The following is a 9,087-nucleotide window of genomic DNA, read 5'->3' on the forward strand; positions in this document are numbered from 1 at the left end:
GCGTTGGAGCGGGGGAGGGTGCGGTGGGTCGTCGGCGGCGGTGGATCGGGGGAGGGTGCGGGGGGTCGTCGGCGGCGAGGGGGACCGGATCTGGCGAGGTGGGATAGCGATCAAGATGGAGGGGGATCGAGATCAAGTGTCCATGAAATATACACTAATGGTGCACCGTAGAGCAGTGCGCCATTACTAGTTTAAACTAGTAATGGCGCACTGTTTCCTGGTGCGCCATTAGTAGTTTTGCAAAAAAATAAAAAATATAGTAGTGGCGCACTATGTGGCTGGTTCGCCATTACTAGTTAGAACTAGTAATGGCGCACTATGCCCTGGTGCGCCATTAGTATGTTTGGAAAAAAAATTGTTACTAATGGCATACCGTGTGTCTGGTGCGCCGTTAGTGTCTTTTCACACTAATGGCCCACCAGCACATGGTGCGCCCCTGCTATATAGTAGTGGCGCACCACATGTCTGGTGCGCCATTAGTGGCCATTCCATCTATAGCCCTTTTCCTAGTAGTGTGGGGATGAAGAAGGCTCCGGGGAGAAGTGCATTCCTCGCCTAAGCCGCAAGGAAATACGCCTTCGGAAAGGGAAAACGTATTCGCGCGAATACGCTTCCACTTATCCACGTCAGCGTGGGCGAGGTCAACGCGGGGCCGGCTCTTGGCTCGCTTACAGGTGGCTCCCGCGGCACTCTCTCTTCTCCCGCTGGTCTCCTTCTTCCTCTCGACAGAAGTAGGGGAGGTCGTTGCCAGGCGCGCGCCGTCGCTCCCCGGCGGCTCAGGCCGTCTCCGGCCGAACTCCGGCCACCGGTGGATGTGGGAGAGGACGCCGCACCTTCCTGTCCAGGACACGAGCTCCAAGGAGGACTGAAGCAGGGACGGTGAAGACTCCGGCGGGAACGGCTCGGCCAAACTTTGGAGGCGAGGCTACCATGGCTCCGGAGAAGAAGAAAGGAGGTCTCTGGTGGTCATGGACTGAAGGGAGGACCTCGGCGTTGGGCGAATTTAGGCCGGAGGGGGCGGCGGCCATGGCGGCGATGGAGGTCAGAGAGGGGCTCTGGTGCTCGGGCAAGTAGCCAGGCAGGACCGGGGGAGGGTAGGGAGGCTGGTGATGAGGAGAGGAGGGGCTCGGGGTGGCTATATATAGCAGAGCGGCGAGGGGTTGAGGTGGCACACGCGCGACTACGTGTCCGTGCTCCGGCGACGGGCACGCGCGGCCAAGGGTCATGGGGAGGGGCGGCAAGGCGACGAGGGAGGAAGCTGACAAGGCGCAGAGCTCACGGAGACGAGGCAACGCTCGGGGACAAGGGAGGAAGAAGACACAGAGGAGGAAGGCGACGCGGTCACAGGCACGCATTATGCGGCGAGGGGGACGGCTCACCGGAGAAGAAGACGGAGGGGGCAAGGGCTCCGGAGGGACGGCGACTGCTCGGGGAAGGCTCCGGACATAGCTAGGCGACGGGGGAACAAGCGCGCAGCGAGGGAGAAGAAGACAAAGGCGCTAGAGCACGAGAAACGCCATGCCAAAACGGTGGTCACCACTGTGACCGAGAAGGAGGGGACGCGAGAGGCTGCAGCGAGCTGTCTATTGACTAGTCCCTGCATAATAGAGGCCGAGGGAGTTGATGGATCGACAAAAGAAGCCAAGGAGAGGAGTGTGGCGTCGCTGCAAGTTTGCTGCATCAAACTTGGACGTGCACTGCTGATCAACAGGAACTTGATTGGGTCAAATGGTGTTCTCTGGGGTGTTTAGATAAGGAAGGACTACGATCCTATTAAGTTTGAGGGGAAATGGATCACAAAACAACAGGGTTGCTTTGTAACCTCGGATTAGGTCCAGAAACTTGATCATGATGATGCTCTCACATGGAGTATCAACTTAAGCTAAACTTGGGCAGGGCAGAGTTATTTGGTCATATGAAGATGCTGCAAAAGGTTTCATACCAATTGGATAAACCAAAATGGTACTTGCTTCACAAGCATTTCCACTGACCAGAAACTTGCAAAAATTCTAGAGGAAAATTGGCTAGATGGAATATGCCCAAATTGGGTGCAGATAGGTTATATGGATAAGAGAAGGCCTAGGAAAATTTACAGCCATAATGGAGCAAGATAAAATATACTTGCTTCATTAACTGAAAATTTGGACAGAACCAAAGAATTGATGCTCAGCTCACATGGATGCATTGCATGAGCTCACTTCTTGAGGAGAGCTTTGATTTGACAAAATGGAAGACCACGCAAAAATTCAACGAAATTGGATTAACCTAGCTAGTACTTCCTTCACAACCAATTCCCTCAGACAGGAACTTTGAAAAATTGCTAAGGAATATTTACGAGGCAAATTAAGTTGAAATTTGTCATGAGGCAATTATTTGGACAAGAAAAGGTGTCCAAAAGGTTTTGGATAAATTGGGCAAAGATAAATGGCACTTGCTTCACAATCTGCCATTCATGACAGAATAGGAAAATAATTATTTGAGGATGATGGGAAACATGGCCAATGAAATATTTTGCCATATTTGAGAAATATATGACCCAAACAATTTACGAGAATTATTTGGGAATTTTAGGAGTGATGGAAATATAGGTTGCTTCACAACCTAGGGCAAATTGAGTTATTCCTTTAATAGAAAAGGAATATCCCCAACAAAAAGAATATTGAGATTTGGGCTAGGATGAAAATGGAAAGGTCTAGGGAAGGATTTGGGTATGACAAGCCACTCTGGAAGCAAAGAAGAGTTCTTCTTCTTCAGTTTCCAGACCACATAGCCACGAAAAAAGAAATCTTAGGCAAAAACCTCGGAAAATCAAAAGAAAAAGAAAGGGCCAAAAATCAGGCTGTTACACCTGGGCGCGCCCTCCTGTCTCATGGCCGCCTCATTGCGTCTCTGACTTCCACTCCAAGTCTCCTGGATTGCGTTTGTTCCAAGAAAGATCCTCGCGAAGGTTTCGTTCCGTTTGGATTCCGTTTGATATTCCTTTTCTGTGAAACACTAAAATAGGCAAAAAACAACAATTGGCACCGGGCCTCCGGTTAATAGGTTAGTCCCAAAAATAATATAATAGAGCATATTAAAGCCCATTAGACATCCAAAACAGATAATATAATAGCATGGAACGATAAAAAATTATAGATACGTTGGAGACGTATCAGCATCCCCAAGCTTAATTCCTGCTCGTACTCGAGTAGGTAAATGATAAAAATAGAATTTTTGATGTGGAATGCTACCTAACATAATTTTCAATGTAATTACCTTTATTGTGGCATGAATGTTCAGATCCGAAAGATTCAAGACAAAAGTTTAATATTGACATAAAAACAATAATATTTCAAGCATACTAACCAATCAATTATGTCCTCTCAAAATAACATAGCCAAAGAAAGCTCGTCCCTGCAAAATCATATAGTTTGGCCATGCTTCATTTTCGTCACACAAAATGCTCTCATCATGCACAACCGATGACAAGCCAAGCAATTGTTTCATACTTTAGTATTCTCAAACGTTTTCAACTTTCACGCAATATATGAGCGCGAGCCATGGACATAGCACTATGGGCGGAATAGAATATGATGATGGAGGTTGTGTGGAGAAGACAAAAAAGGAGAAAGTCTCACATCGACGTGGCTAATCAACGGGCTATGGAGATGCCCATCAATTGATGTCAATGTGAGGAGTAGGGATTGCCATGCAACGGATGCACTAGAGCTATAAATGTATGAAAGCTCAACAAAAGAAACTAAGTGGGTGTGCATCCAACTCGCTTGCTCACGAAGACCTAGGGCATTTTGAGGAAGCCCATCATTGGAATATACAAGCCAAGTTCTATAATGAAAAATTTCCACTAGTATATGAAAGTGACATAATAAGAGACTCTCTATCATGAAGATCATGGTGCTAATTTGAAGCACAAGTGTGGAAAAAGGATAGTAACATTGTCGCTTCTCTCTTTTTTTCTCATTTTTTGGTGGGCTTCTTTGGCCTCTTTTTTCTATTTGGGCTTCCTTGGCCTCTTTTATTATTATTTTTGTCCGGAGTCTCATCCCGACTTATGGGGGAATCACTCCATCATCCTTTCCTCACATGAAACAATGCTCTAATAATGAAGATCATCACACTTTTATTTACTTACAACTCAAGAATTACAACTTGATACTTAGAGCAAAATATGACTCTATGTGAATGCCTCCGGAGGTGTACCGAGATATGCAATGAATCAAGAGTGACATGTATGAAAAAGGAATGGTGACCTTGCCACAAATACGATGTCAACTACATGATCATGCAAAGCAATATGACAATGATGGAGCGTGTCATAATAAATGGAACGGTGGAAAGTCGCATGGCAATATATCTCCGAATGGCTATGGAAATGCCATAATAGGTAGGTATGGTGGATGTTTTGAGGAAGATATAAGGAGGCTTATGTGTGATAGAGCGTATCATATCACGGGGTTTGGATGCACCGGCGAAGTTTGCACCAACTCTCGAGGTGAGAAAGGGCAATGCACGACAGCGAAGAGGCTAGCAATGATGGAAGGGTGAGAGTGTGTATAATCCATGGACTTAACATTAGTCATAAAGAAATCACATACTTATTGCAAAAATCTACAAGTCATCAAACCCAAAGCACTACGCGCATGCTCCTAGGGGGATAGATTGGTAGGAAAAGACCATCGCTCGTCCCCGACCGCCACTCATCAAGAAAGCAATCAAAGAACACCTCATGCTTCAAATTTGTCACACAACGGTTACCTTACGAGCATGCTATGGGACATGCAAACCCCAAAACAAATATTTCCCAATTTCACAATTACTCAACTAGCACGACTCTAATATTACCATATTTATATCTCAAAACAATTATCAAATATCCAACTTCTAATAGTTTTTAATGCACTCTATATGAAAGTTTTTATTATGCCCATGTTGGATGCCTATCATATTAGGACTAATTTTATAGCCAAAGCAAATTACTATGCTGTTCTAAAAGACTCTCAAAATAATATAAGTGAAGCATGAGATATCAATAATTTCTATAAAATAAAACCACCACCGTGCTCTAAAAGATATAAGTGAAGCACAAGAGCAAAATTATCTAGCTCAAAAAGATATAAGTGAAGAACATAGAGTATTCTAATAAATTCCGATTCATGTGTGTCTCTGATAAATGTGTGTAAAGCAAGGATGATTGTGGTAAACTAAAAAGCAAAGACTCAGATCATACAAGACGCTCCAAGCAAAACACATATCATGTGGTGAATAAAAATATAGCCTCAAGTAAAGTTACCGATAGACAAAGACGAAAGAGGGGATACCTTCCGGGGCATCCCCATGCTTAGGCTTTTGGTTGTCCTTGAATTTTACCTTGGGGTTCCTTGGGCATCCCCAAGCTTAGGCTCTTGCCACTCCTTATTCCAAAATCCATCAAATCTTTACCCAAAAACTAGAAAACTTCACAACACAAAACTTAAACAGAAAATCTCATGAGCTCCGTTAGTGTAAGAAAACAAACCACCACTTTAAGGTACTGTAATAAACTCATTATTTATTTATATTGGTGTTAAACCTACTGTATTCCAACTTCTTTATGGTTCATACCCCCCGATACTAGCCATAGATTCATCAAAATAAGCAAACAACACACGAAAAACAGAACAGTCTGTAGTAATCTTTATCAAACGAATACTTCTGGAACTTACAAAATGCTGAAATAAATAGGTGGACGTGAGGATTTGATCTATTAATCATCTGCAAAAAGAATCAACCTAAAAGCACTCTCCAGTAAAAAATGGCAGCTAATCTCGTGAGCGCTAAAGTTTCTGTTTTTTACAGCAAGATCGCAAAGACTTCACCCAAGTCTTCCCAAAGGTTCTAATTGGCACAAACACTAATTTAAACATAAAACCCCATCTAAACAGAGGCTACATGAATTATTTATTACTAAACAGGAACAAAAAGCAAGGAGCGAAAATAAAATTGGGTTGCCTCCCAACAAGCGCTATCGTTTAACGCCCCTAGCTAGGCATAAAGACAATAATAGATCTAGGTATTGTCATCTTTGGTGTGCAATTCTTCAATTGAACACTTATAACCCTTAGGAGTTTCTCTCTTTTTGTTGATGATCAAACTCCTAGGCAAGAAATCAAGAAATTCATTTGTAGCAAAAGGTTCCTTAATGATAGCAAAAAGTTGGGGTGAACACTTATTGATTTGAGATCTTCATTCACCTTACTAGAAGATTCACCCTTATTTTTAGGAACATACATAAACTTGGCAACTTTGGTAGGAGGAGGGTTTGATGTGTTTCTAACGGCAGAAAAGGCAGACCCTAAGTTGGTAATAATATCCTCAAGTTTATCAATTCTAGTGGAATCTTGATCTATCTTTTCATTAACTATGGGTTCCTTTTCTCTAAAAAATTTAGAGTAACTCCTACCTTAGACCCATATTAGGTAATTTGATAGTGGATCTTTTTATCCAAATTCTCGAACAACTCTATAGTGGCAATTTTATTTTCGATAATTTCAAGCCTTTGCATCACATTTTCCAAAGTTAAAATAGTTCCATTAACCAAAAGAGGTGGTGGGCCTAACAAATCTATCATAGCATTATAAGAATCAAAAGTATGGCTACCCAAGAAATTCCCTCCGATAATGGTATCAAGAATATATCTATTCCAAGGAGTGATGCCCACGTAAAAATTGTGAAGAAGAACGGAAGTAGATTGCTTTTTAGTAGATCTATTTTGAGCATTGCAAAATCTATACCACACATCTTTTAGATTTTCTCCCTCCCTTTGTTTAAAATTAAGAACTTCATTATCGGGAGTACTAACAATGATAGAAGGACTAGCCATCGGGCCGAAAGAAGCGGACGGAAAAGGGCGGATAAAACGGCAAATGTGAAGTAGGGGAGAGGAAAACGAGAGACAAATGGCAAATAATGTAATGCGAGCGAGAGGAGTTTGTGATGGGTACTTGGTATGTCTTCACTTGAGCGTAGATCTCCCCGGCAACGATGCCAGAAATCCTTCTTGCTACCTCTTGAGCATGCGTTGGTTTTCCCTTGAAGAGGAAAGGGTGATGCAGCAAAGTAGCGTAAGTATTTCCCTCAGTTTTTGAGAACCAAGGTATCAATCCAGTAGGAGACTACACACAAATCGCCTAGTACCTGCACAAACAATCAAGAACCTTGCAACCAACGCGATAAATGGGTTGTCAATCCCTTCACGGACACTTGCAAAAGTGAGATCTGATAAAGATAATAAGATAAATATTTTTGGTATTTTCGTTGTATAGATTGGAGAGTAAAGATTGCAAAATAAACGGTGACAGAAATTGGCAAGTTGACGGGAAAATAATAAGATGTAAAATGGACCCGGGGGCCGTAGGTTTCAGTAGTGGCTTCTCTCATGATAGCATATATTACGGTGGGTAAACAAATTATTGCCGAGCAATTGATAGAAAAGCGCATAGTTATGAATATCCAGGCATGATCATGAACATAGGCATCACGTCCGTGTCAAGTAGACCAAAACCATTCTGCATCTACTACTATTACTGCACACATCGACCGCTATCCAGCATGCATCTAGAGTATTAAGTTCATAAGAACAGAGTAACGCATTAAGCAAGATGACATGATGTAGAGGGAAAACCTCAAGCAATATGATATAGATCCCATCTTTTTATCCTCAATGGAAACAATACAATACGTGCCTTGCTGCCCCTGCTGTCACTGGGAAAGTACACCGCCAGATTGAGCCCAAAGCTAAGCACTTCTCCCATTGCAAGAAAGATCAATCTAGTTGGCCAAACGAAACCGATAATTCGAAGAGACTTGCAAAGATATCAAATCATGCATATAATAATTCATCGGATCTCGGCAAACCCACCGCAAAAAGTATTACATCGAATAGATCTCCAAGAACATCGAGCAGAACTTTGTATTGAGAACCAAAGAGAAGAAGAAGCCATCTTAAGGATGGCAATTTTACCCACGGGTAAGGGTACCCGCGGGTAACGTACCCGTATGGGTAGGGTATGGGCACACTTTTATACCCATGGGTAGTACCCATACCCTACCCGTTAAGTCATCGGTAGGGTACGGGTATAATCTTGTACCCGCGGGTATACCCATACCCTGCCCGCTTGTGAACTAATGTTAAGTTATCGTTAATTAATCATTTATTTTTCATGTGAATTTTCTACTCCTATTGACTTATGGGTATGTTGTACTCATCTACCTATTATTGAGCTAAGATAATTGTTTTTTGTCAAATGTGCTATCAACGGGTGAAAAAATGTGAACAACTCGTGTGGTATTTGTTCTACCCGCTGGGTACCCAACGGGTACGGGTACCCGTCGGGTATGGGTATGGGTAAAGTTTCATACCCATGGGTAAGGGTATGGGTAGAATTTTGTACCCACTTGCTATACGGCTATGGGTATGGTATTGCTCTACCCTGCCCATACCCTACCCATTGCCATCCTTACATCTAGCTAATAACTATGGACCCGAAGGTCTGTGGTAAACTACACACACATCATCGGAGAGGCTATGGTCACTACAAAAAAAAGACACATCCGTGACATTTTGGGCCGAACGAATTTTTTTTCTGTCATACATATGACACTTCTATGACGATAATTGTGACAAAACCCGGTACCATCATAGAAGTGGTGGGCTCCTACTTCTATGACAAAAAATCATGACAAAAAATGGGCTTTTCGTCCTGGGCGGGCCGGAGACGCAGCTGCATGACATTCTTTGGGCTGTCCATGACGGAAAAAACCGTGGTAGAAGCGAGGGGGAGGAAAATTTCGAGGAGTTCCCGGTTACGGTGGGAGGTCGGGGGCCGAGCGATGCGCGTTTCTCTCGTACACGTACACGCGTGTGTGCGAGGCGTTGGCTCTAACTGAACCCGAGCGAGGTGTTGGGCTCTAACTGAACCCGAGCGATTGCACTGCAGGCTACGCGTTACTGAACCCGAATGATCGATCGATGGCTGTTAACTGAACCCGATCGAGCGATTCCTTCGCTACTGCTGCTAACTGAAGCCGATCGATTGGATGAATAGTGAG

The sequence above is a fragment of the Triticum aestivum genome, chromosome 6D (genome assembly GCF_018294505.1).
Source record: "Triticum aestivum cultivar Chinese Spring chromosome 6D, IWGSC CS RefSeq v2.1, whole genome shotgun sequence".
NCBI classification, from domain to species: Eukaryota; Viridiplantae; Streptophyta; class Magnoliopsida; order Poales; family Poaceae; genus Triticum; species Triticum aestivum.